Below are 27,482 nucleotides of genomic sequence, written 5' to 3'. Positions count from 1 at the left end.
AAGCATTGCATGTGCAGAATGAATGTGATGCAAGAATGCTGGAATTCTGGAATCTACAGAAGGCTTGGACCATCCCAGGGAAATGTACTTGGACAGTACACTGAGTTAATGTCAATTATTTCAGCTCTTAGCCTACTGGCAGCCACTCACCCCCACCCCTCACCCTCACCCCTCAACCCATGTCAGGCAGCTTGCGTGTGTTCTCCTGGAGCACCTTTTACACAGCTAGTGACAGTCCAGGTGAGTAAACAAGGATCCTGGCCTCTGAACATCAGGGATCTTGTGAGGACTGCTGCTTCTGAGCTCAGAGCTGCAAAGATGGATGGATGGATGGCTACTGTCATTGCAAATCCCTCTACGCCTTGTCCAAAGTGCCTTCCAGAGGACTTAAAGAGCCAACTTCCTTTCCTCCTGTATATTTTTTTCTGTCCTGTCTTGGGAGCCAGACATCAAAGACTAAGACATTCATAAGCAAATGCATATACAGGGGAAATCAGAAAGTCACTGCAAGCCCAGGACAAGGTGCACACTTAGAAGAGACTACAGCTGACCCCACAGACTGATCTGCACAGAGAGCCCGCAACCAACAAACAAATTAATAAAACAGCAAAACTTGGAAAAGGACAAAAATGTGACTTCCATATTCACATTATTAGATTCAAATGTCAGTTTTTCAGCAACAACAGAAACCAAAAAGTATACAAAAGAAGAAGAAACTATGGCACATTGAAAGAAAAAACATCAACAAATCTGTCCCTGAAAAAGATCTGTCCCTGAAAAGGATCAGCTACACAGAGACTTTAAAACAACAGTCTTAGTTAAGGGGGCTCAGGAGCTGAAGGAAGATACGGAGAAAGGCAAGCAAATGTTGTGTGGACAAAATGGAAATATAAGAAGACAGAAAGCCTGATATGCAACCTTTATTAGAAGGATTCAAAGGCAGATTTGAGCATGCAAAAGAAAGAATCCATCAACTTGAAGTTAAAACAATGGAAATCACCAAGGCTGAGGAACAACAAGGGAAAAGATTGAGGAAAATATAAAAGGGAACAGAACCGAAGGGATCTGGAGACCATCAAGTAGCACAACGGGTGCATTGTGGGGGCCCCAGAAGGAGGGCAAAGGGCAGAAGGGATATTTGAGGAAATAATGACTGAAATAATGTATTTTATGAAACGTATGAATATAAATAAGCTCATGAATCTCGAAGTAAAATGAACTCAGAGACTCAGAGACTCACACTGACATGCATTATATTCATTTTCTTTCTTTCTTTCTTTTTTTTTTTTTTGAGAGAGAGAGAGAGAGAGAGAGAGAGAGAGAGAGAGAGAAAGAGAGTAGGGAGGTGAGGAGAGGCCAAGGGAAAGAGAATTTTAAACAGGCTCTATCCTCAGTGTGGAGCCCAGTGGGCTCGATCTCATGACCCTGAGCCTAGATCAAGAGTCTGATGCTTAACTGACTGAGCCACCCAGGAACCCCTCATTATACTCACTTTTAAAAACCAAGGGAAAAAAAGACAGAATTTTGAAAGAAACAAGAGAAGCGATTACATACAAAATATCCTCAATACAATCATCAATAGATTTCTTATCACAAAGTTGAGAGACCAGAAGGTCATAGACTAGTATAATAAAAATACTAAAATAGATAGATAGGCAGATAAAATTGTCAACAAAGAATCCTCTTTCTGGAAAAATTGTCTTTCAAAGGTGAGGAAGGAATGAAGACATTCCAGGATAAAGGAAAGCTTAGGGAAAGTATTACCACTGGATCTGCCTCATATGAAAGGGAGTCCTGCAGGTCAAAATGAAAAGACACTGAATGATAACTCAAAGTTATATAAACAAATGAAGATCACAGTAAAGGTGAAGACACAGGTAAATACAAAAGCCAGTGTTATTTTAAGTTTTGACTCCTTTCCTGTTTGTTTTACATGATTTAAGAGACTGACACATTTAAAAAAAAAATAGTAAAAATATTACTGTAACGTTGGTTTGTAACTCCATCCTGTTTTCTCCATAAATTCAGAGACTAACACAATTAACGTAATTCTTTGTGTTTTGAGACACACAATGCATAAAGACTTTTGTGACAGCAATATCAAAAGAGCTATAAAGGAGTAGAGCTTCATATGTTATCAAAGTTAAGCTGGTATAAATCTGAATGCTATAATTTTAGGATATTAAATATAATTGCCATGAAACCACAAAAGATACAGTTATAGAATTTACACAAAGGATATTTGAAAGGAGTTCAAGTATTTATTGACAAAGAAATAAGCTAAATACAAAAAACTGATGATATTCCAAGAAATAAATGACCAAAGGGGGTTGGTAAAAGCAATAAGGCACACAGTAAACAAATAACAAATGATAGAAGTGGCTCCTTATCAGTGATTATGCTAGATGTAAATAGATTAACTCTGATCAAAAATCAGAGGTAAATAAACAAAGATTAAAACAAAATATGATAACCTACCTATGTGCTATGAGACACTCGAATTAGATCTAATGACACAGATTAAAAATAAAAAGGACAGAAAGAAAATAAAATAAATAAGATATTTTACATTAATAGTAACAAAAAGGGAGCAGGGGTAGCCATACTAATATTAATCAAAATAGATTTTAAGTCAAAAAGTAAGAGATAATTATATGTAATATATATGTAACAATTATAAACATTTACTCACCTAATAACAAACCTCATGTGTGTGTGTGTGTGTGTGTGAGAAAATTGATGGAATTGAGATGAGAAGTCAATATTTCCACAATAGTAGTTGGAGACTTCAATATCCCACTCTCAATAATGGACAGGCCAGAAAAAAGGAGGAAATAAACGACATGAATAATACAATAAACTAACTAGATTTAAGATATATACAGACCACTGTGTGCCAAAACAACAGACTACAAGCTAGTCTAATACATTTGGAAAAATTTCCAGGTTAGGTCATACATTGGGCCAAAAAGAAGTCACAATAGAGTAAATAGAAATATGAAATATCAGGAAAATTCACAAATTGATGGAGTGGAAAGTAAACAATACTTCCTGTATTATTGTGTTATTCAATTCCTTTATTTCCTTATTTCTCTTTTTATCTGGTTGTTCTATCCATTATTAAGAGTGTTTTTTTTTCTAAGATTTTATTTATTTATTCATGAGAGACAGAAAGAGGCAGAGACACAGGCAGAGCGAGAATCAGGCTTCCTGTGGGGAGTCTGATACAGGACTCAATCCTAGGACCCCGGGATCATGCCCTGAGCCAAAGGCAGATGCTCAATCACTGAGCCACCCAGGTGTACCAAAAGTTAGATACTGAACCAGTGGATCAAAGAATAAATCAAAAGGGAAATTAGAAATCACTTAAAAAAAAAAAAAACAGTAATACAGTATACTGGAACTATAGGACACAGAAAAAAATGATGCTAAGGGAGAAACACATAGCTTAAAAAAGCTTACATTAAATAAACAAGAATGATCAGGGCACCTGGGTGGCTCAGTTACTTAAGTATCTGGCTCTTAATTTCAGCTCAGTTCATGGCCTCAGGATTGAGATATGAAGCCCCACATTGGGCTCCCTACTCAGCACAGTTTGCTTGAGATTCTCTCTCTCCCTCTGCACCTCCCCCTGCTTGCTCTCTCTCTCTCTCGAATAAATAAGTCTTAAAAAAAAACAAGAATGATCTCAAAACAATATAACATAGCTTAAACTAGATAAAGAGCAAATTAAATTCAAAGTTAACAGAAGGAAGTAATAGATTAGAGCAGAGATAAAGCAAATGGAGAACAGAAAGAGACAGAAAAATCAACAAAACCAACACTGATTCTTTGAAAAGATTAATAAAGCATTTTTTTTAAGATTTTGTTTATTTGAGAGAGGGAAAGACATACGACAAACTAGGGGCAGGGGCGAGGGAGAAAGAGAAGCAGACTCCCCACTGAGTAGGGAACCCAATGTGGGGCTCTTTCCAAGACCCTAGTATCATGACCTTAGCCATAGCAGATGTTTGAGCCACTCAGGCGTCACAGAAATTAATAAATCCTTAGCAAAGTTGACTGAAAAGAGGATTCAAAGTACTGAAATCAGAAAGGAAATTCGGACATTAAAACTGATATTACAGAAATGAAGAGGATTATAAGTGCATACTCTAATTGTATGCCAATAAATCATACAATCTGGATGAAATAAACACATTTCTAGAAACACAAAACTAACCAAAAATAAATCACAAGGAAATAGAAAAATCTGAATAGACCTGTAGCTAATAAGGACAATTAATCATAATCAAAACTTCTAGCAGTGGAAAGTCCTAGACCTGATAGCTTTACTGGTAGACTCTACCAAACATGTAGGAGAGAATTAACTCCAGTTTTAATTCTCATATTTTTAAAATAAATACTAACAATAACAACAATAATAGAAAGGAAGGACTATTTCCTAATTCATTCTTTAAGGCCAATATTAATTATTCTGATATAGAAACCAAACTAAAACACTCTAAGAACAAAATACAGACAAACATGAACACTGATCCAAAAATCCTCAGCATAATACTAGCAAACAATAATAACCAGAATATTAAAGGGATTATACAGCATGAGCAAATTAAATTTATTTGTGGAATGCAAGGATATTTCAAATAAAAATAGATCAATGTAATACACATCAAGAGAATGAAAGACAGAAATCAAAGGATTATCTTAATTGATGCAGAAAAAGCATTTGACAAAGTTCAATGTTCTTTTATGATAAAAAGTATTCAACACACTAGGTACAGAAGGAAACTACCTCAACATATTAAAAGCCATATATGAAAATCCGCAGTGATCATCATGCTCAATGCTGAAAGATTTAAAGTACTGCCTCTAAGGTCAGGGACAAGACAAGAAGGCTTGCTTTCACCACTTCTATTCACTATGGCACTAAGTTCTAGCTATGATAATTCAGGAAGAAGAAGAAACAAAAGGCATCTAATAATAAGGAAAGAAATAAAAGTGTATCTGTTTACAGGTAATTTATATATAGAAGAATCTATTCAACAAAAAATATGAGGCCAAAGTCAACCACCAAAAATAAGTTGCATTTATATACACTAACAATGAACAATCTGTAAAGAACTTATACAATGAAAAGTATAAAAAAAACTGCTGAAAGAGATTAAAGAAGACATAAATAAATAGAAAGACATCTCATGTTCATGGATTGGAAGACTTAGTCTTATTGACATGTCAATACTACCCAAAGTGATGTACAGATTTAGTGCAATCCCTGTACAAATCTCAATGATATATTTTTTACAGAAACAGAAAAATTTAGAAGATTTCTTCACAAAAATATAATTAAGAACATGCATGCAAATTTTTGCATGTAAACATCCAGGGTGTCTTGTATCTCTGTAAGAGTTAGGGGACCTGAGACTAAGAATCATTGCATGAAACCAATTAAATGGCAGTTTTACAAGAATGTTGCTTTTTCTCAGAAACCATATTTGCTCTTTTGATAATGTCCTGATGATGATATAATATTATATCAATATATATTGATATATATCAATATATAATATACTCAATATAACTAATAATATTATATCAATATATATTGAGATATATCAATATCTCAATATTATTATATAATATCCATCATGATGATCACAAGGGCATCATGGGTATCTGGCAAGCGAGAGAAGTTCTGGGCCGGGGTGGCTGTAACTTAGGGTAGTTTACTCCTGAACTGAGATTAACGTCAGTAACATAGGTCCTCACCTAAACCATCCAGGTCTTCTCACCTATAAGCGAAGTGGTTTCATTCATCTCGAGGCCGTATTTCTGAGCAATACTTGCCTGTGGTGCTATCATGACATTTACAACTCTAACCAGATTACCCACAGAGCACTGCAGGTAATTTATGACTCGTGTGTCTCCAGAACCATCCATGTGCTGGGGAAAGAGGGTGAGGGTCCCATACATTATCCCTCACCCTCTCTACACTCACACTACCCACTTTGGAGTCCTATTGTGACGATCCCAGAAACACCTGAACACACTATTAAAGCTCAAAACACTATTTAATGATAATGAATAATATTACCACTTGCATATTGTGTAGTGTCTTCCACAGCCCCGACTGTGGTTTGCAGATTTTTTTCCCCATCTAACCTTGAGAAATGCCTTATGAGCTAGTGTGGAAATCTCCATTTTACAAAGTTATGAGCCCCAGAGAGCTGAGGTGCCCTGTTGATGAATTACAGACATGGGACGTGAGCTAATACCAATATCCTTTCACTATTCACTCTAAGATATTATTGGCACTATCCTATAAAGAAATACAGAAAATTAGATTCTATTTTTAAAAGTAGAATCAAATCCAGTGCCTTCAAGATATTGCCTCTACATTATAATATTTGTGATTTTGAGCCACAATTAGCAAATGGGATACGGTGAGGAAGAGTTTCTTTCCTATCAACTTGAACATACCATTTGAAAACTTTCTTAAACTAATTAAAGTTCTTTCAACAAGATGATTTGTGACTTTAAACCCTGCTCAAGGTTTTTTGAATAGCTCATTAGTTAAGTTCTTTCTAAACTGCCTCTAAATGGTATCTCACAGAAGAGGTTTACGGAGTCAGGTGTTTGGTTTTGTGCCACAGCTCAAGGCACAAAATTCTCACTCTCAGCCAACATCACTCATGTACACCCCCTTCCATAGTGCGGAGTCAAGGCTAGAGAACATTCCTCCCCTTTGTGAGAACATCTCAAGCAGAGGTGACCACTGAATGCACACACCCAAGGACCTGCTGCCCGAGGAAAAGTTAAGTTTCTACTCCGCTGAGACACTCAAGTCTCGGTGTTCACTGCAGCGGGGTATGCGAGTTACCAAATACAGCTGTTCAATTCTTAAAATTATCTCCTAATTATAAAAATATATATATTTATATTCACAATGTTCATCAGCAAAATCTGCCTTTGCAATCGCATTTCTGGATAGTAATGTGGCCCACTCTCCACACTTAAAAAGAAGTCCTCAAAGAATAAATATGTGTCAACGTTTTTTTTTTTTTTTTTTTTTTAATTACAGCATTTAAGCCCAGGCAGTCCAGGCAAAAGACAGACTGAAAAATGGAACAAGACAGAAAATGCAGAAACTCACATGTATTAACGACAATGCAGTTGAAAAATACGTGGTTTTCTGCCCCAATTAATTGCATTAGATCTTTCTGCTATCTCTATGAAAATGTTTTATTTTATTTTTAAAGATTTTATTTATTTATGAGAGACACAGAGAGAGAGGCAGAGACACAGGCAGAGGGAGAAGCAGGCTCCCTCTGGGGAGCCTGATGTGGGACTTGATCCCAGGACCCCAGGATCATGGCCTGAGCTGGAGGCAGACACTCAACCACTGAGCCACCCAGGCATCCCTGGTGCCCAATTTGATTAATTGTCATAAGAAGGCTGATTAAAACCATAACAGGGTATCTCTAAGGCCTCACCACAGAGGCTTGAAGGAAGCCGCAGGGATATCCAAGGACTGGATCTCTTTCCGAGAATGTAGAGCTTGGTCATGTCACCCTGGGTACCATCTTCATGGTCGACCTAAGCAGCACACACACATTGCCTGGGACCCAGCAGGTCCCCCCCTTGCATATACTACACACAGGTGCAAAGAGAAGATCACAGAAACAGAGGCATAAGGATGTTCATAGAAACACTCATTAAAATATCTCAAACCAGAAAAAACCCAAGTGGGCGGCAACAGTAAAAAGATGAAGGAATGTGGAATTCAGACAATACTACTACCCAGTGATAAAATGAATGTTCTTCAACGATAGTCCAAATCATGGAGGAATCCTAAAACCATGTGGAGTAAAATAAGCCATTCACAAAATAGGACATTCTGTGATTTCATAAAGTTCAGAAATAGATGCTGCTATTCTAGGGTGTTGGAAGTCTGAAGAGCGGCTACCCTTGGTGTGGTAAACTGAGGCAAGGTAAGGTTGAAGGGTGCTTCCTGGTGACAGTGTTTCTTTTATCTGCCGCTGCTGGTTACCGACGTTCACCTTATAAATTTTCATCGTCATGGACCTTTGTGTTCTTGTATTAAACAGAAAGTAAAAATAGTCAAATGCTACAAAAAAAAAAAAAAAAAAATCAGCCAGCCATGATTCTGTTGTGTGGTTTCATCCGAATTTGTAATCTGTGACATTCATATTCTAAGCACAAAGTTCAGAAATTTGATAAGCCTCTTCTAACGGTATTTTTCATTACATACAACCTTAGTGTTTACTGTGCTATGATTTGATTTTAAAAGTCTCCAAATAACCTAAGATAAAGGGATATTTGATAGGTGCCAACCATCGAAAATAGTTTCAAATGTATGAGCAATAATGTTTCTGCAAATGAGATAATAAAAGATAAAACGATGTAGGGAATATGTGCACCTCATCAACAGAACATTAGCTAAACTATCGAAGGCACAGGAGACATTTATTTATTTTTTAAACCATCAAGCCTTAGTATAGGACCGATGGGAGCCAGAGGAAGTGATATTTTATCACAGATGAAAAGACCCAGAGACAGTAACAGAGAAATAGGCTTATTGGGGAAACTGAGGTACAGGATGACATGACCTGAGCCAAAATCAAGAATTGGATGCTCAACTGATGGAGCCCCCAGGCGCCCCAGTAATGGCATCTTAAAGTCAAGTTCTAATAAGAGTGCTGGGCACTCACTCACTCTCCCTTCCCCCTGCTTGCATCATTCCCTCTGAAGGAACCCACAGCCATGTCATGAGCCGCTCTATGGAAGGCCCACGCGGTGAGGACCTGCGGCCTCCTGCCAACAGTTCTGTGGGTGGGCGTGGAAGTGGAACCCCTAAGCCAGGTCAGGCCTTCAGATGATTGCAGCGTTGGCTGACTGTTTAACTGCAAACTGGTGAGAGGCTATTCTATCCCGTAGGGGCTCCCTTCCTACCCCCTGATCAGCCAAAAGTAGGCCGAAGTATGCTTTTCCTATCTTCACTGGAAATGCATGCAACATTTATTTTTATTTTTTTTTAAGATTTTATTTATTCATGAGAGACACAGAGAGAGGCAGAGACGCAGGCAGAGGGAGAAGCAGGCTCCATGTAGGGAGCCTAATACGGGACTCGATCCCAGGACCCCAGGATTACGCCCTGGGCCGAAGGCAGGTGCTAAACCGCTGAGCCACCCAGGCTTCCCCAACATTTTTTTAATTATGTTTTTAAAAATGGGGTAACAGTTACAATAATCGATCCACAAAATAAAACATAAGTAATCCTAATACTACTGACTCGCTTTTACCTTTATTTGTGGGCTAATCATAAGCATTAGAGACAATTGCTTTAAAACTACATGAAGTGTTGATGAAGCCATTCACATCCCTCTCCCTGATAATAAAGTGCTTCCTTTCTAGACAGGAGATAAGGCACGACGCGTATATGGTCATCAGACATCTCACGCAGACCTAAGAGATTTCTCTTAGCAAACTTCCATAAGCTGTCACACTCTTGCAAGCTGACTATAATAAGCTGAGAATATTTCAAAACAGGAGCTAATCAATCCTTTCTCATGGTGCATAAGCATCGCTAACCCGGTTGTTTATTAGATTCCGACATCATGATCCTTAATAACAACAGTGATCTCAGAAGTTGCGTATTGCCATCTTTTGAGTCCTGTAGCTCAGATGCCAACCCTAGTCTCTAGCACCTGGCACCTCTGCAGCTGGCACAGCAGTAGAGACCTCAATGCAGAATTTGACACTTAAAAAAAAAATCCGAGGATACACCCATCCTCTTCAAAGTGTTTTCCTATGGTTTTTGCTGTGTGTTGCTGTATCTCTCATTTGATTCTATAAAAATTTCATAGGGGAGTTCGTGGGGGGGGGTTACTTTCGACATTGTGCATTTCTGCGTGTCTCTCTCCTGTCTGGAATCAGGAGGACCTTGGAAAAGGCAGCTGTCTGTGTCCCTCTGTCCCAGGCCACCGGCTTTCTTATCTCCTCTCCACCTCCCTTCCTCCACACTCATATAGAGTTGGTCACTGGAGCTTTAATATTCTTAACCTTCTAAGAAAAGTTTAATAGTGTTCACTATTTCTTCCAAATACAGGGTTTCCTAAATAGTGATTCAAGCATAAAACTCTTGATAAGTAAAGATTAAATCTATGTGGGGCGCCTGGCTCAGTTGGTTAGGTGTCTGCCTTTGGCTCAGGTCATGATCTCAGGGTCCTGGGATCGAGTCCTGTGTTGGGCTCCCTGCTCCTCTCTCTCCCTCTGCCTCTCCCTCTGCTCATGCTCATTCTCTCTCTTTCCCAAATAAATTTAAAATAAAAAAAAAAGATTAAGTCTCCTTAATGTCTTTGTTTTCTGTTAGTTATGACTTACAGTTGAATATTCCAGATGTTTATTCGATACAGGGCAAAACACCTCAGAAATCGTATCATGAGCAAAAAATACAAAACATTCCTTTTCTCTTCTGAATAGATCTCATTTTTGTCAATAGCTCCATATAAATAAGAGCAAGGAATAAATTTTAAAAGTTCAAATCATATCATTTTATGCTAAATTAAAAAAAAATGTCAACAGTATTGTTCTGACATACGCATGTGTGCACACACACGTAAGTTACAAACACACACAACCTCCTCCAATTTGGCATATTTACAAATTAAAAATGACTACCTTTAAGAAGTTCTGCAGTCGATTTCCTTAGAAATTACCTTAACTCACCCTGGAAGCCTAAGAAACTCTAAAACTCTGTGTGATCTTAAAATATGTCCGCGTTTAGTATTGATTGCTCTATCTGCAGAACAGATAGCTCTCAGAATCACTCAGAAAGGCCCGTGTCTGCTGGAGTATACAGTCTGAATTCTAAAAGGTATTTGCCATTATTTATAATTTGTGGAATGGATAGCTAATAATATCTGTAATCTTGGTAGTTCTGAGAATAATACTATAGTCTACACAGTAAGACTTAATCAGTATTGGCTGAAAGCCCTGTAAGTACGTATAATGTGCCCTTTCCACTGCTATGAATAACTCTAAGAAAATGTCACTATTTCACATTTGGATCAGGTGTAGTGCTCACTGAATGCTTTACTGAGACCGTACGAATGTGATACTTCTACGTAGGCAACGACAGGATGCTTAAGGATGATGTGTGTTGAGATCATTAATTAGGAAGCAGACAGATGTTGGTATCCTGGGGAGTTTACATAAAACTCCCATGTATTACTTGTGATACAGCTTGGACGGGTCCTCAACTCACTTTTGAGAGGAAGGAACCACCAGAGGAACATCACAGACATGCCTGTGGTCAGAAGGTCACACACCCTTCCCTTCGTCCCAGGGTCATTTTCAAGACCTGTTATGTCACAAGACCTGTTATGTCACCAGATTCACGTGTATCCACAGTGTTGTTAGATAATTAGTGATGGAACCTCATCAATGAAATCGAGTAGGAGTTATTGACACAGAAACTTCTCAACGCTTGGCATACTCCCCAGGAGGAAACCCAGCTCTTCAACTAATATGTAAAATTGTTCATAATGCAGGTACCATGGCTCTCCACTCACTTGTAGGGGCAATTTCCCTTCTATCAAGCAGCTGGCTCTCTACATCAACTGGTTCCAATAAAATTAAAAGATGCCCTAGGTCTCTGTAAGTAACAGAGCCACCTAACACATGGAAATTGATAAGGTGTATATGGAATATCTAGAGTAGGCAGACCAGATGGTATTTGTACAATGCAAAAAAAAAAAAAAAAAAAAAAGTGGTGACGCTGAGAAGAGCATTTCTTGGGCAGGACAGTGGAGCATATGAAATAGTGTTTCGCTTTGCACGGCGTCAAATCTCCGACAACAGACCAGACTACACACGAACTAGAAGCATAACATAGAATATACCAGAAGATGCTATAATTTATCCTTTTTTCCAAGTAGATTCATTCCCAAATCTTTAATTTTTGATTCCTATAAATTTAAAAGTCAACAGCCCCGTTCCACTCAGACCTCTTCCACTGCAGCGTGAAATCATTTCATCTCTTACTGCACTGATTGCACGGTTATGCCCTGTATCTAGAATGACCACAGCAATGGGCATCCGGTTGTGTACAATTTGCAGAGTTAAAGGAGGAATATCAATAATTACATCAGAACAACAGGTGTAAACAGGGCCTGTCCTGGGACTGAGACATATGGCTATCCCAATGAACCAGGTTTCTCTTTGGATAGGAATCAAAATGCTCAAATACTGCCAACAGTTTGAGAAATATCAGGGACCAGCCATCAAATGATACGGGCACAACGGGGTGTGATCAGAGGAAAAACTTAGATATTCTAAATGTTTGCTGTGTTGTAGGCCGTGATACCCACTTGTGGGGAAAGTTTGCAAATAACCAAAGAACCTCAGAAATGAATGCTTTTCCTTAAATCTCATGCAAATGAAGCTTCCCTTTGTCCTTTTAAAGTAAACAAGGGGACACAGAGGCCGTCACATAATCACTAAATTACAAAGAACAGATGTGAGCCATTTGCGGGTAAATGTGCATGCTGGCAGAGAGGAAACAAGATAAAACAGCACGCGCTGAACCAACCAGATTGGCTTTTGAATGACTCATACATGTGTGATTACTAAAGACAGCAACAAAAATAAAACTGTTCACTTGACTAAGGCTAATATACTTTAGTTACTTTAAATTAACTGCTAATTATGCCATCTTCTGTGCCATACATCCCTTTTTTGACAGCCAAATAGAAATGCACCTTTTCAGAAATTATAGGAGCAAAGACCACCACTGGTTCCCTTGGGGTAGGTCATTACTGGTTTTGTGACCAACTGTTCTTATGGATCAATGCGTGCTTTCCTAAATCATAATTTTTTTTTGTATTCAGAATCACTTCTATAGCTCATACTCATAATTAATGGTATATTTAGTGATCTTTACAAATCTCTTAGTTTGATGTATTTTTTTATTATTATTATTTTTTTGGAAATAAAGCAGGGAAGGATATTATCTTTGAAGTAAGTACAACTTAAAGGCAGAATTGCTGACCAACCTCCGTTCCCCATCCTTATTCCCACACCCACTGCATTCCAGTTCACACCACCTCCAACCTGCAGCCCATCAACAGGCTCGTTCCCCTGAGGTTGCTTCTCAGCACGCCAAATAGAAAACATGGGCCTTGGTCTTAAATTATGTCATCACTTTATGAGTGTAAACATGTATATGTTACAAGAGATAATAGTTAAGTCTGTATTTATTACAGAGACTACATGCTATGTGATTTCGGGGCAGAGAGAGGGCTTTCCAAAGTTTCATTTGAATTTCAGCAGTGGAGCAAAATCAGGGTTCAGCCAAAATGATAACAAGGGCTCACTTGGCAAAACCCCCTAACTTTTCCCACTGCTTCTCTCCAGCCACCAGGGCCTTGTGAAGATGCCCCATCTGACACACCATCCCAGAAGCTCAGTCTTCTCCAAACAACTGTGAGTACTGCACAGGAAATGGATTTAAGCAAAATTGAGAAGAGATGCTAATGGGGGTTATATACCCTCCAAGGGAAACCATGAAGTATTTTTTATGTAAGCACCTTGCTAGATGAGTGTTCCCTAAAACACACCTTAAAAGTACTGCTCCAGGGGCACCTGGGTGGCTCGCATGGTGGAGCATCTGCCTTCAGGTCAGGTCATGACCCCAGGGTCCTGGGATCGAGTCCCGCATTGGGCTCCCTGCTCAGTGGTGAGTCTCCTTCTCCCTCTCTGCTCCTCCCCAACCCTCTCCATCTCTCAAATTAATAAAATCTTTAAAAAAAAAAGCACTGATCTATAGTTTCTCCAAATCAGAAAGGCTCTCTCCTGTTCATGTCTAGAGGACATCAGGGGAAAGAAAATTTAAGTTAGTGCATGGTAGTGAGACTACACCATGATAAGTATGTTTTAGTAGCTTTTCTGAGCCTAGTCCTGAGCTAGACAGTAAGATTCAAAACACAATACAGGGTGACTGACCTCAAGAAATTCTTAGTTCAGTGAGGTTACTGTGTTTCTCCTCTAAGCCAATAAAACTAGGTCTTTTTTAAAGAGATATTTTGAAAGCAATGTCATTCATAAAAGGGAATTTGACAGATGAAATACGGTAATATTTAGTTTGGACACACAAGAACGTATTTGATTCTTTTTTAAAAAAAATATTTTATTTATTTGAGACAGCAGGCCTGCCAGCAAGCACGGGGTAGAGAGGGAGAGGGAGAGGATCTCAAGCTGACTCCCTGCTGAGCAGGGAGCACCATGTGGGGATCAATCCCATGACCCTGAGATCATGACCTGAGCCAAAACCAAGAGGAGGATGCTCAACCAACTGAGCCACCCAGATGCTCCTTCATTCTTTTCTGTTTTTCTGACCTTCAAGATCTAAAGTCCTCACGGGAACTAGGAGAGACATTGGTGTTTCTCAAATTGCCTCATAAGCATCCAATTCCACTCACATTTGTATCAAGAAATATTTGTAATTGCAAATAAACCAAATTGAAAACAATCAGAAAAATAAACCTTTATTAGAGCAAATGTGCATGGTAAATAAAGCTAGTCTTATTACTTTTCCATTTGTGATGCCTATAAACAGAGAAATGACAGAACACTAGAACTGTAATATCTGGTAAAAATCTTTTATGAAAGGAGTACTATCCCTCAAGTAAGACTTTTCCTTACTTTTGGCACCGGACAAACTCCCAGACTAAAGTCAAATCAAAGTCAGGATTTAGACTGACCTTCCCATGGTGACGAATCTAAAGTTCTCTCATGCATGATGCCTATAAAATTAAGTTTCTGGACATTTAATTTAAATTAAATTTAGCAAGCAAGCAGTTTTTGAGCACATTTCATATGCAAAGCATGATGATGTCAAGCATTGCCAGAAAAATAGAGATAAAAATTCTGTTGAGGTGTGAGTCTTAAAAAAAAATACCATATAAAATACACGTTAAAATATCAAAGCCATATTGATAAAAATGCTATTTTTCCATACAAAGGGTTTTGTTCATTGCAGTAGCCCAAAAGATTATTTACTTATTTTAAAGGCAATCTAGTATAGCTGAAAGAAATGGTATTGGTTATACAATCTTCATCTCATATAAAATAATGTGATTTTTGTGGTTTCCTTTTTAATGTTTCTTGACTCGTTTTCCTATTCGCAGAAATTGAGCAGCACATTCAGCTCACCAGAATTACCAAGTTAAGCTTTCAACAAATACTTATCTACTAAAGTCAGAAAGACATACAAGACTATCTGTGTCCATTAATTGCTCCATTCCTCTGCAAAGTTTAAGGAAATATGGGAGGGCACTGTGTTACATAGCATGATGCAAGGGTAAGACAATCTTATCTTTATTGATCTTATCGGAGTTGAAAAAATAAACATATGCCACATTAAAATGTGAATAAATACTATACAGGAAGTTCTGGTTTTTATGGGATGGTAATCATCTCACCCAGGATTCTGTGTTTTATGGGGACTTAGCAATTAAAACTGCATCTACCTTGGGACTAAGAAATTAGCCAAGTGAAGATGTAGGAGATGGTCAAGGAAGCAGATCCTCAGTACTGAGCAGGGTGATTCTTTTTGCTATGCACCCCAGTCCCTGACCCCCTGAGTTCAAAACTGGCCTCATTTACATTAACGATCAAAAGTAACACAAGAAAAAAGAAAAAAAAAAAGTGAAACAACAATCATGGAGCACCAGGGTGGCTCAGGAGGCTAAGCCTCCGAGTCTCGATTTTGGCTCAGGTCTTGATCTCAGGGTCTTGAGATCAAGCTCCATAGCTGGCTCTGCATTCAGTGGGGGGTTTGCTTGAGATTCCCTCTCCCTGCTCCCTCTGCCCCTCCCCCCCTGCACTTGCATGTGCCCGCTCTAGCTCTAAAATAAATCTTTAAGGGCAGCTGGGGTGGCTCAGCGGTTTGGTGCCACCTTCAGCCCAGAGCGTGACCCTGGCGTCTCGGGATCGAGTCCCACATCGGGCTCCCTGCATGGAGCCTGCTTCTCCCTCTGCCTGGGTCTCTGCCTCTCTCTGTCTCTCTCTCTCTCTGTGTCTCTCATGAATAAATAAAAAAAATCTTTAAAAATAAATAAATAAATCTTTAAGAATAAATAAATAAAAATAAACATAAATCTACCTGCCCCACTTGCAAATTTTCCTAGAGGGGATAAACCTCACCAGAGTAGCCAACAGTCGCAAATGCCCAGAGGTATGAATGCAGCACGCCTGGGAAACAGCAAGCAATCTGTACACAACACGCATTGCCTCAGTGATCATCAGAATCTCCTGGAAACACTACAATGTTACATTACACAACTGTTGTTGTAGGACTCTGTCTTCATAATGTAAAAAAAAAAAAAAAAAAAAAAAAAAAAACTGGATAGATTTCCTCCAGGACAGAACACTCTACTCACATTCATCTCATCTACATTCACTCCCAAGACTTAATAAACACTAGGAACACACAATACTCCTTGTGAGAGCTTTGAAACGTTACCCGGATATAAGGAAACACATTTTGGAGAAGAGTTTATCACCTACATGATATCAGTTTTGATAGACAGTACTTATCAACAGCATTTACAAAGGTGATTGCAAGTTGGGAAAGCTTGAGAGGAGGCTCTACCTGTAAAAAGGAAGGGTTTCTGTGAATTTGCAAAATGGGAGGGTCTCCAGGGGCTTATCAATGTTCTAGCAAGAACCAGTAACTTGGAGATCGCAGCAACCCTCCCAGGCAGGTAGGCAGAGAGTCAAATACGTGTCTTGGGGATTCATCAGAGGAAGGAATAACTTTGTGCTGTCAGGAGCAAAAGCTCCATCCTTGAGGGGTGATGTGTTGGACCTTCAACAATTTGGATAGACGACCATTCCAGATGGGAGTAACATTTGCCACAGAAGGCCCAGGATTTCTTTAGTCACAATGAAGTCAACTGGTTAGCTGGAACAGGTCTTTCTATTGGGGGAAAATCTAGTGGTAGATTGAGAACAGGATTCCTCCTATAAATGGGAAATGGAAGTTGGGACATGCACTAAACACGGAAGCATAGACTTTCATGGTGGTTACATAAACACTGAGCGTGAGTGTGGCCAGAATGTACTAAAACAAGGAAGGCCAGAACAGGTAGGGATCGAGGACAGAGGGTCACCCATGGTTATCTATGTTGCTGAGGAGAGGACCAGAGAGGACCTCAGGTAATCTTGTGGATTAACTGCAGCTGATGACAAGCAGCATCTACTGGAGAGGGGCCAACCCCAGACAAGGAAACCACTTACAGGTCCATATGGATTTCATCTCAAATTCATAAATAAAGAAAAGATGTACCTGTATATGCAAGAAAACAAGATTCTGCTCAGTCACTACCATAAATACCAAAAGGGATGAGGGGGCTGTAATATTTTAATCATTAATTTATTTTTGAAATGCCGGAGTGCCACGCTCATTGAAGAAATGGAGGGAGAGGAAGGATGGCCGGTACATGGCACCTAACTGGCATGCCACAACTTTGTAGAAGCTTAATTAACAAAAAAAAAAAAAAAAAAAAAAAAAAGAATAAATGAACTGAGAATTCATCTGACCCATAATATAAAGATACCATAGAAGGGAAGCTCTATGAAGTGTACTCCTAGTTAATCACTACGATGAACCATGTTAACATCTGCACAAAGGCTGGACTCCGAGTACCAGCTAACAATCTTCTGTCGTCCCATCCGTGGCCTGTGAGGCCGTTTTCCCATCCTAATCACCATATATAAGTTGGGTTGCTTACGCACAGGTTATTTAAAGCAGGCAAATGACTTCTTTTGATATTGACTTTGGTGTCAAAGTCAGTTTTGGGGTGTGCCACAGAAAGGGCTAAGGCATAATGGTTTTGGTTTTCCTCCACCAAAAAGCATGGACTATGTGGCCGCTTTTCCAGTGCGTGTGCTCGAAAGGTGCCAAATCTCATTAAGGAAGAATAAAACATAGATGGTCCGGGATTGATGTTTAAGAAGAGTTCTAAGTGAAGAATTCTATGATTAAAATTAGTCAAAACTAGTGATACCTACAATATAGGATGTTGTTATAATGAATTGTGACTTCCTGAGACAGTCACATCATCACCATTGGTCTTTACTTTCTTTCTTTAAAAAATATATTTATTTATTCATGAGACACACAAAGAGAGAGAGAGAGAGGCAGAGACACAGGCAGAGGGAGAAGCAGGCTCCCTATAGGGAGCCCAATGTGGACTCGATCCCAGGACCCCGAAGTCACACCCTGAGTCAAAGACAGACAGTCGACCACTGAACCGCCCAGGTGCCCTGATCTTTACTTTCCTTCCTTCTTTTTTTTTTAAATTGGAGTTCAATTTGCCAAAATATAGCATAACACCCAGTGGTCTTTACTTTCAACCATGTTTCCCATAACCCTCGTGTACCCAAGTTTTTCTAAAGTTCCCATGTTAAATTTTGTCTGCATCATCACTATTTCTACATAGAAAACTCCTGTCACAACATCTAACATCTTGTTCTTTTAATCTCTAAATGCAGAGGGGAGGTTTTTTTTTTTTTTTTTTTCCTCTCCACCTAATTAACATATTCGACATTAACATTTGCCCTTGAAAATGACACCCAAAGTAATGGAAAGAAAATTTAATGAACACCAGTAAAATAGGAATAGAAGCTTTTGATTTTTTTTTAAAACTACAGTCCTTTACGTGAAACTTAGAAAAGTAAGTAACATTCAAAAGTAACATGGAAATAATTATAATAGTTTTTAAAAGTGTAGCTTGAAGTAGAAGGCTTTAGCTCTAAAGAAGCAATATCACATTTTAAGTCTATATTTATCAAATTGAGATCATGGCTGTTACACACTTGCATTCCTTAGGCAGTTATTAAAAACGGTAACAGTTTACAGATAATTATTTCCTAAGATTTGAAGTTTTCATCTTTGCTGCCCTTTATCTAGAAGTCTTACTCAAAATGACATCTGATAGTGTATGGAACTCTGCAGACAACCAAGTACCATGTAGAAAAATAAAATCAATCTTTAATTCTCTACTTCTTATAAGAAAATTCACTATTTAATTAGATAAATGATAAGTATGTTACCCACCGGACTTGCAGGATTTTGAGCCATGCTACTATGAGAAAATTGGACATAAAAAGAGCTCTTGCCCTTGGCTTCTCAGGTGCCACCGTGTACGGAAGGTGATTCTTTTTGGCTTCTATTTAAGCTTATCTCTCTGTCCTTGGTTTTTAAAGCAAAGCTTCCTTTCCACAAGGGGCAGGGATGTTTCATCTGGCGTTTGACTTACAGTATCTGAATCATGTTCCACTTCTATTTGCCAGAGACTCTCAATTTTAGCGTTGATTACTCAGAGAAGAAGGTATGTAATACTCCTGCATGACCTTTCAGTAATTAATATTTTAATTTTTTTGGCTTTTTTTCAACTATACTTTCCTACAGGCTCAAGATTCCAAATTCGATATCACTCTTCTTGTTCTTGGGGAGACAATGTACCCGTTAATGGATTCTTCAAATAAAATTGGAAATAACACCAGAAAATATAGGCCCTGTCTAAAAATGGGTTAAACATTTCAGGTACATTATTCATCAAAATTAGTGGCTTCAGATTTAGCAAGTAGGTCAAAATGAGGCATTAACACTTTATTTGGTGGGATGTGAATAGTAGAAACTTCTAAGGCTCAAAGTTAAATATTTGCTTCTTGGCCTAAGATTATTCACCTATTAAAAAAAAAAAAAAGCTAACTGTTTAGCCAAATTTTAAAAGAACATTCTTTCCGAATAGTAAGACATTTAAGTGTTTAAATGATGAAGAACCACCAGTATGAACACTTCACTCATCTACAAGAGTGTCACAGCTGCAAATGCTCTGAACCTCGCAGTAAGTTTTCTCTTTTTTTTTTTTTTTTTAATATTTTATATATTCATTTGAGAGAAAGAGAGAGCAGAGGGACAGAGGGAGAGGGAGAAGCAGGCTCCTCCCTGAGCAGGAAGCCTGACTTGGGACTCAATCCCAGGATCATGACCTGAGCTGAAGGCAGACACTTAACCAACCGAGCCACCCAGGTGCCCAGTTTTCCCTCATTTCAAAAGACAGACTGGAAATCCTGTCACCAGGAGACTGCAGTACACCCCAGGCCTGGGACGTCACATCCTCAAGGCAATTTTGTGACAGCAAAGAGAGGGAAGCATTATTCTGTAATCATTTTCTTTGCTATGGGTTATAAGGATTTTATTTTCTACATTATATTGCCTCTACTGAAGAACAGAGGAGGGCTGTATTTCAAATTCTAACACGTTAAAATAAGTTATTCACTAACTCATAGTCTGGAAAGGAAAACAGGTCTTCTTGAGGTTTATCTTTGAAACAGGATCACTTTGGTTTGCATAAACTTTTCTATGCAAGATAGCCTACTACTGCTATGTTTCCAAATCTCCATAAAAGACTACAGAACAGGGGATCCCTGGGTGGCTTAGCGGTTTAGCACCTCCTTCAGCCCAGGGCCTGATCCTGGAGACCTGGGTTCGAGTCCCACATCAGGCTCCCTGCATGGGGCCTGCTTCTCCCTCTGCCTGTGTCTCTGCCTCTCTCTGTGTCTCTCATGAATGAATAAATAAAATCTTAAAAAAAAAAAAAAGACTATACAACAAAGCATTCCTCTCATATGCATTCAATCACTACATTGAGCTCCTGGCGGTCGGTACGCCTTGGTTTACCTTGGACTAACTTGATTAGTATGACTAATCAATATTCTCATATGCTGTTATTGTAGCATCCTTTCTGAAGCATCTACTGTGAAAGACACTATCCCAGTGACTGGCAGGGGTTTTCAAAAGGAGGTAGACATCAAACCTGTCTTCAAGCAGCTTATAGAACATACTTGAAAATGAGACAAATACCTAAGCAGCTATCAGAAGGGAGAAAAATCAACGGCCCCGGGAATTCAGAAGAAAGAGGTCAGTATTGCAATTCGATGTAATTCTCAGACTTTGTTCTGTGCATGTTGTGAGGCAGGAATAAATCTCTCTTTAAAGGAAACTCCACGTTTGAAACACTACTTCACTTAGCAAAGGAGTTAAAGGCAGTTGCTTAACTTTCCATGGACTGATTTTTTTTTTTCCCCATTTTTGGTAAAGGCTCAGAGGCCAAAGTACCAATATCAGAAAAGGAACTGAATGATAGCAAGGAAGCCTAGTATATAACTTTTACCTCCCATTTATATAGCTAAGTTGTTTTAAATTCAGTCCTCTAAACCAGATTGTTGGGATCCCTGGGTGGCGCAGTGGTTTAGTGCCTGCCTTTGGCCCAGGGCGCGATCCTGGAGACACGGGATCAAATCCCACGTCGGGCTCCCGGTACATGGAGCCTGCTTCTCCCTCTGCCTGTGTCTCTGCCTCTCTCTCTCTCTCTCTCTCTCTCTCTCTCACTGTGTGCCTATCATAAATAAATTTTAAAAAAATTAAAAAAAAAATAAGTAAATAAACCGGATCGTTAGTGAAAATGTTCACATATTTTTAAATTTAGCCATGTTTTAAGATTTTATTAACAGATATGGACATTGGGGCAAAATTATTGGCTTAGAAGTATATGTATATATTATGCTTTTCATATTAAAGTATGTTTTAGGGGCCCCTGGGTGGCTCAGTTGGTTATGTGTCTGCCTTTGGCTTAGGTCATGATCTCAGGGTCCTGGGATCGAGTCCCGCATTGGGCTTCCTGCTCAGCGGGGAGTCTGCTTCTCCCCCTCCCTCTGCCCCTGCTGCTGCTTCTGTTCTAAAATAAATCCTTTTAAAAATAAATAATAAACTATCATGTTTTAATTGGGGAAAACCAGTAATACTAATGGTCTTGATAATTAGAAACTAAACCAGTATAGCCTAAAAGTCAACACAATATTAGAAATATTTTAGGAAAGGAATGAAAGTATATCTGTAACCATTTGTTTCCGGAATGAAACACAACGCTTTCATCAATTCCATAGCTGTAGACAGCATTGAGTGAATGGATGAAACGACCAGAACTGCAATCCATGAGCTTGGCCAAATGAGGTGTAACCACCTATAGACCAGCACCTGCCCTTTGAACAGATGTAAAACGATCATCTATGTATTCTGTCCATCCATTACCTATGCAGATGTCTTTGGGTTTGGGTCATAATCTCTTATAAAGAGAACTGCAAATGTAACACAGCACATCCCATAGACTCTCTGATCCACCCTTCCAGGCTCCAGGATCAGCACTTAAGATGCAGATTATTTTCTAGCTCAATGCATGTTACGCGTTCTGAGACTTCCGTAAGTTGTGCTATGGATGAAAGTTTGCTGACTTCAGCTTTCTTAGATGGTTTGTTTTTGCTCTTATATGGAACTCTTCAGTGTTCTAAAATCTGTTTATATCCACTTTCCTCTTCCTGGTACTTATTTTCATTATCTTTTCTCATTTCTAGCCAAAGGACACATTAATTATATTAAATATCAAAATAAAATTATACTCTCTCACCTATATTTTTCTGGCTTTCTTAAAGCTTTCAGGATATTTATTCCAATAATAGGTGAATCATTTTGTTCCTAAAACTTCAGAATTGTTTTTGGCCTTTGCTCACTAGCAAAAACATTGAACTGTGGAGACTGTGTCTGTCTCCCTGTGGATTGTTCATCACTCAGATAGGCTGAAAGTCAAAGTACAAGAGAAATAGAAGTCTCCCTCCCCAAGTCCTGCCTGCCTGTCTCTTATTCCTATTTTTCTCTCTCCTTCCCAATATCCCATCACCTCTTCCTCCTGAATCTACTCTACCAATTCTTAAAAAAAGAAAAAATAATAAACATTTTTTTGGGGACACTGTAAAAATATTAACTTATTTGTTCATTGCCCTACTCAGTTGTTGTGATGTTTTGGAGAAACAGTCACTTGGGCCTATTTTTTAGAACAAAACCTTAACAAACATCAGAGTGCCAGGCACAGGTACTCAACCATGTGAGATGATGTCATATGCGCTGATACATGTGAAGGTGATATGATGTCATGTATGTTCATACATGTAAAGAGGAGATGGTATCATGTATATTCATATGTGTGAAGGTGAGATGGTGTCTATTAATGTTTTAATCAAGAAAACAAATCTTCACTTATTGATTGAACATTTCTGTCATCTGTCCACATCAAGCATCTACATTCCATACAATGGAATATTCCTGAGCCATTAGAAATGACAAATACCCACCATTTGCTTTGACATGGATGGAACTGGAGGGTATTATGCTGAGTGAAATAAGTTGATTGAAAAAGGACAAACATTATATGGTCTCATTCATTTGGGGAATATAAAAATTAGTGAAAGGGAATAAAGGGGAAAGGAGAGAAAATGAGTGAAAATATCAGTGAGGGTGACAAAACATGAGAGACACCTAACTCTGGGAAATGAACAAGGGGTGGTGGAAAGGGAGGTGGGGGGGGTTGGGGTGACTGGGTGATGGGCACTGAGGGCGGCACTTGGCGGGATGAGCACTGGGTATTATGCTAAATGTTGGCAAATTGAACTCCAATAAAAAAATTTTAAAAAAAGAGCCTACATTCCCCCTACAGATAGAATAGTAAAGAATCCCTCCATTGGCACCCTAAGGCACTTGGTGAGTATAGATGCTTTCCTCAATGTGATTATTCTCCTAAAGTTCTCCTGTAGATGTCCTAACAGTCTAAAGGTCTGGAACCAAGGTTAAGAAGACAATTTAATGAAAAGGTAAAAACAAAGAAGGAGAAAGTTGACTATATGTGTGAAAAAGCAATACATGTGAAATATATTGTTTGAATTTAGTATTAGGCATTTTGTATTTATAAACTTAATAAATTGTGACTTATCCAGTACATAGTAAATTGCACTTCACAAATGTCAGTTCATTTAATACTTTTAAAAACACTACTTCACGTAGGAGCACATTAACACAGAGATAAGTAATTTTCCCAAGACTGTATAGCTAAATAATTATCAAAAGTATAGGTCAAACCCACGTAGTAGGACTCCAAAATCTCACCCTTAAATCCTATACTGACCTACAATTGCCTTGGTCCTTACTGTTTGAAAACAGGGAGTGTAGCTTGGCTTTCTGAAAGGTTAGTTCCCATGTGTGCAGCAGTGCTAATGAGTTTATTACAGAAAAACGGGGAAAATTAGGAAGCACCCAAAGCAATCTACACAGCCAGTTCAATTCCTATAAATACCAACAGCATTTTCACAGAACTAGAACACTACTAAAATTTGTATGGAATTATAAAAGACCTCAAAAAAAAAATCTTAAGAAAGAAAAAGCTTGAGGGATCACAATCCCATATTTCAAGATATAGTACAAAGCAACAGTCAACAAAACAGTGTGGTATTAGCATGATAATAGACACATAAATCAATGGAACAGAGAGTCCAGAAATAAACCCACTATTATATGGTCAATTGATATATGCCACAGGAGGCATGAATATACAACGGGGAAAACACAGTCTTTAATAAATGGTGTTTGGCAAAAGAATGAAACTGGACCACTTTCTCAGATCATGCACAAAAATAAAATCAAATGGATTACAAACTTAAATGTGAGCCATGAAACCATAAAAATCCTAGAAGAGAGCAAGGGCAGTAATTTCTTTGACACTGGCCAAAGCAACATATTTCTAGATAGGTCTCCCCAGGCAAGAAAAACAATAGCAAACAAACTATTGATACTGCACCAAAATAAAAAAGCTTTTGCACAGTGAGGAAGGACAAAATCAACAAAAGAAAAGGTGACCTACTGAAGGGGAGAAGATAAATGCAAATGACATACCGATAAGGAGCTCCTACCCAAAATATAGAAAGAACTACAACTCAACACCAAATCAATCAACCCATCAAATCAATCAACCAACCAAACAATAAATAAATAATCTGATTAAAAACAGGCAGCAGAGGAGGGGGCGCCTCGGTGGCTCAGTCGGTGAAGCATCTGACTTTGGCTCAGGTCATGATCGAGCACTGTGTTAGGCTCCTCCCTGGGCGTGGAGCCTGCTTAAGATTATTTCTCTGCCTCTCCCCCAACCCATCCCTGGGTCATGCTCTCTGACACACACACACACACACACACACACACACACACACACACACACTAGTTTTGTTTTGTTTTCTTAAAGGGGAAAACAATAGAAAACACAGCCCTAATTTTGTTCCCTTTGGCTGGTGAACATCAGACTTCCCATACTGTTTCTATCACAGAAGGCAGTCGTTCTAGAAGAGCTAAGAGTGTTGACAGCAAAGAAAAAGCAATAACCACCCAAGAACAAAGCACTGTAAATGTCGGCTAAGCAACCAAGGAAAGTCAGTAACTTATTGCCAAAAGAGGATAAAAGAAGTGAGACAGAGATAGGCTGGTGCAAACTCTTAGAGAAAAGTGACTCTAATCAGAACTTGTGCCCATACAAAAAAAAATAAACGCATGCCCATTACCCTCAATCTGTCAACTTCTCATGAAATGACAGGCATGGTACGGAGGCAGGAAGAATTATAGAGTGAGTGCTTATTGTTGCAGTTGTCCAAATACTCAGTGGCCAATAACAGATTAAAATAACCCTAAAAATATATAGGGAAATTCAAAAAAAAAATATATGTGAACAAATTGGTTTGAGGCCACAGTTTAAAGAGTTTAAGAGCTCTCTGATACTACAAGCCAGATGATAACTAATAAAGGAGTTAAGCAGAATAATAGTCTCCATAGGAACCTGGGAGTATATTACATTACAGGAAAAAAGAGAATTAAGGTCTGTTCATCAGCAGACGTGAACGCAGAGAGATTATCCTGTACTGTCCTGATGGGCCCCAAACAATTATGGGGGTACTACTGACAAGTGGATGAGGAAAACAGAGAGGGGGCCAGAGCCACGCAGCGTGAGAAGTACTCTCTCTACCCACCTCTGCTGGCTCTGAAGACAGAGGATGGAAAGGGATTCTCAGCTAGAGTGTCCAGAGACGCACACAGCCCAGCTGATGTCTTGCTGTGAACCCAATGAAACCTACGTCAGACTGTTTCCTGTGCAACTCCTAGGAAACAGATCTGTGTCATTTAAGTTAAGTTTCTGGAAATCTGTAGAAAATTCAGGTGGTGGCCATGAATCTCTCTGTAGGACCTGCATCCTGGTGCTGGGAGTACTGACAAGGAAATCAGGTCCATGGCACCGTGAGCTGGAGTCAGCTGTGGAGAAGAGGAGGAGCTCCTTCGCCACTCTTCATAGGTTGTCCTTGGGCTCGGAAGCAGCCGCTTCAATCTCTGTGATGCTCACAGTCACTTACATTACTGTGCCTTGATCCCCATTTCCTGTTGCCCTGAACTACTTCTTATAGTTGAAAACACACCAGATTGGGCTAAGGTAACTGGAGCCCATGTCACTCCCTCTTGTGTTGGAGAACCCAGACGTTTATGTCCATAGGTAACTTGGAGTAAACGTGCTTGCGAGAGCACACAAAAAACCACATCCAAGAATATACACAATTATGTGTTAACCACGTGCCGTAATTGCAAATGTAAGAGAATACAAGTACCGGTTATTACGTAAAAAAGCATTAAGAAAGCAGAATGTTTCATATTCCCAGTGCATTAGATAGATAAAATGGCTCCTTAATAGGTAATAAATGGGTATCACATGATAATCCAATGACTTGCTTTCATTTCTTGCAAAAGCCTGCCTGTGGAAAGAGTCTGAGGTCAGTCGTGGACTGCATTGTTCGACTCACCACCTACGCCCTTTGGGAGTGTGGCCACGATTTTGAGAAGATATGAAACTCTTCTGATTTTGAAGAAAACCATGTCCCAAAAGTTTAAACCGAGACTCCCTCGTAACATTCCACCAGCGTATGGTATGATCTGATATATTGTAGCTTACTTTGTAAAAATTTAATATACTGATGTTTTAAGATTCAACCTCAAGGGCGCCTGGGTGGCTCAGCTGGTTGAACATCGACTCTTGATTTCAGCTCAGGTCATGTCCTCAGGTGGGGTGGGATCGAGCCCCATGTGGGTTCCACATTGAGCTCCATGCTCGGTGCGGGGGGAGTCTGCTTGAGATTTTCTCTCCCTCTGCACCCTCCCCCACCCCGCTCATGCACAGGTGCATGCTTTCTCTAAAAAATAAATCGTTAAAAACAAAACAAAATTTAACCTCAAAGGCAGGCTATGAAATACTCAAGCTGTAACTATCTCAAATGAAAACTCTCAACTTGTGGTTGATTATAAATGAAATTTTAAATACCCATATTCTGATGGAGAAACGAATCATTATTGCCCAATGAATTTGACTTGAATTATCTAATTTTTGGTAAGAAGTAAATAAATATCTCTTCCCTGTCTGTTTTCCTTTCTCTTAGCCCTCTCTTGTCTTCTTTAGGTTTAGCTTATTGAACAATCTAAGAAAATA

At 39.0% G+C, this 27,482-nt stretch overlaps 1 long non-coding RNA gene across 1 annotated transcript; it reads left to right on the top strand.

Moving 5' to 3' along the window:
* Window positions 1-69: 69 nt before the first annotated feature.
* Window positions 70-26,991, top strand: LOC111092660. The gene is made up of 6 exons (XR_005379511.1): window positions 70-240; window positions 13,435-13,503; window positions 15,207-15,379; window positions 19,496-19,630; window positions 20,827-21,010; window positions 26,750-26,991. It is a non-coding gene; the product is annotated as an uncharacterized LOC111092660 (long non-coding RNA).
* The last annotated feature ends 491 nt before the right edge of the window (window positions 26,992-27,482 follow it).

The sequence above is a fragment of the Canis lupus genome, chromosome 26 (genome assembly GCF_011100685.1).
Source record: "Canis lupus familiaris isolate Mischka breed German Shepherd chromosome 26, alternate assembly UU_Cfam_GSD_1.0, whole genome shotgun sequence".
In the NCBI taxonomy this organism is placed as follows: domain Eukaryota; kingdom Metazoa; phylum Chordata; class Mammalia; order Carnivora; family Canidae; genus Canis; species Canis lupus.
This window is presented reverse-complemented; position numbering and strand designations above follow the sequence as displayed.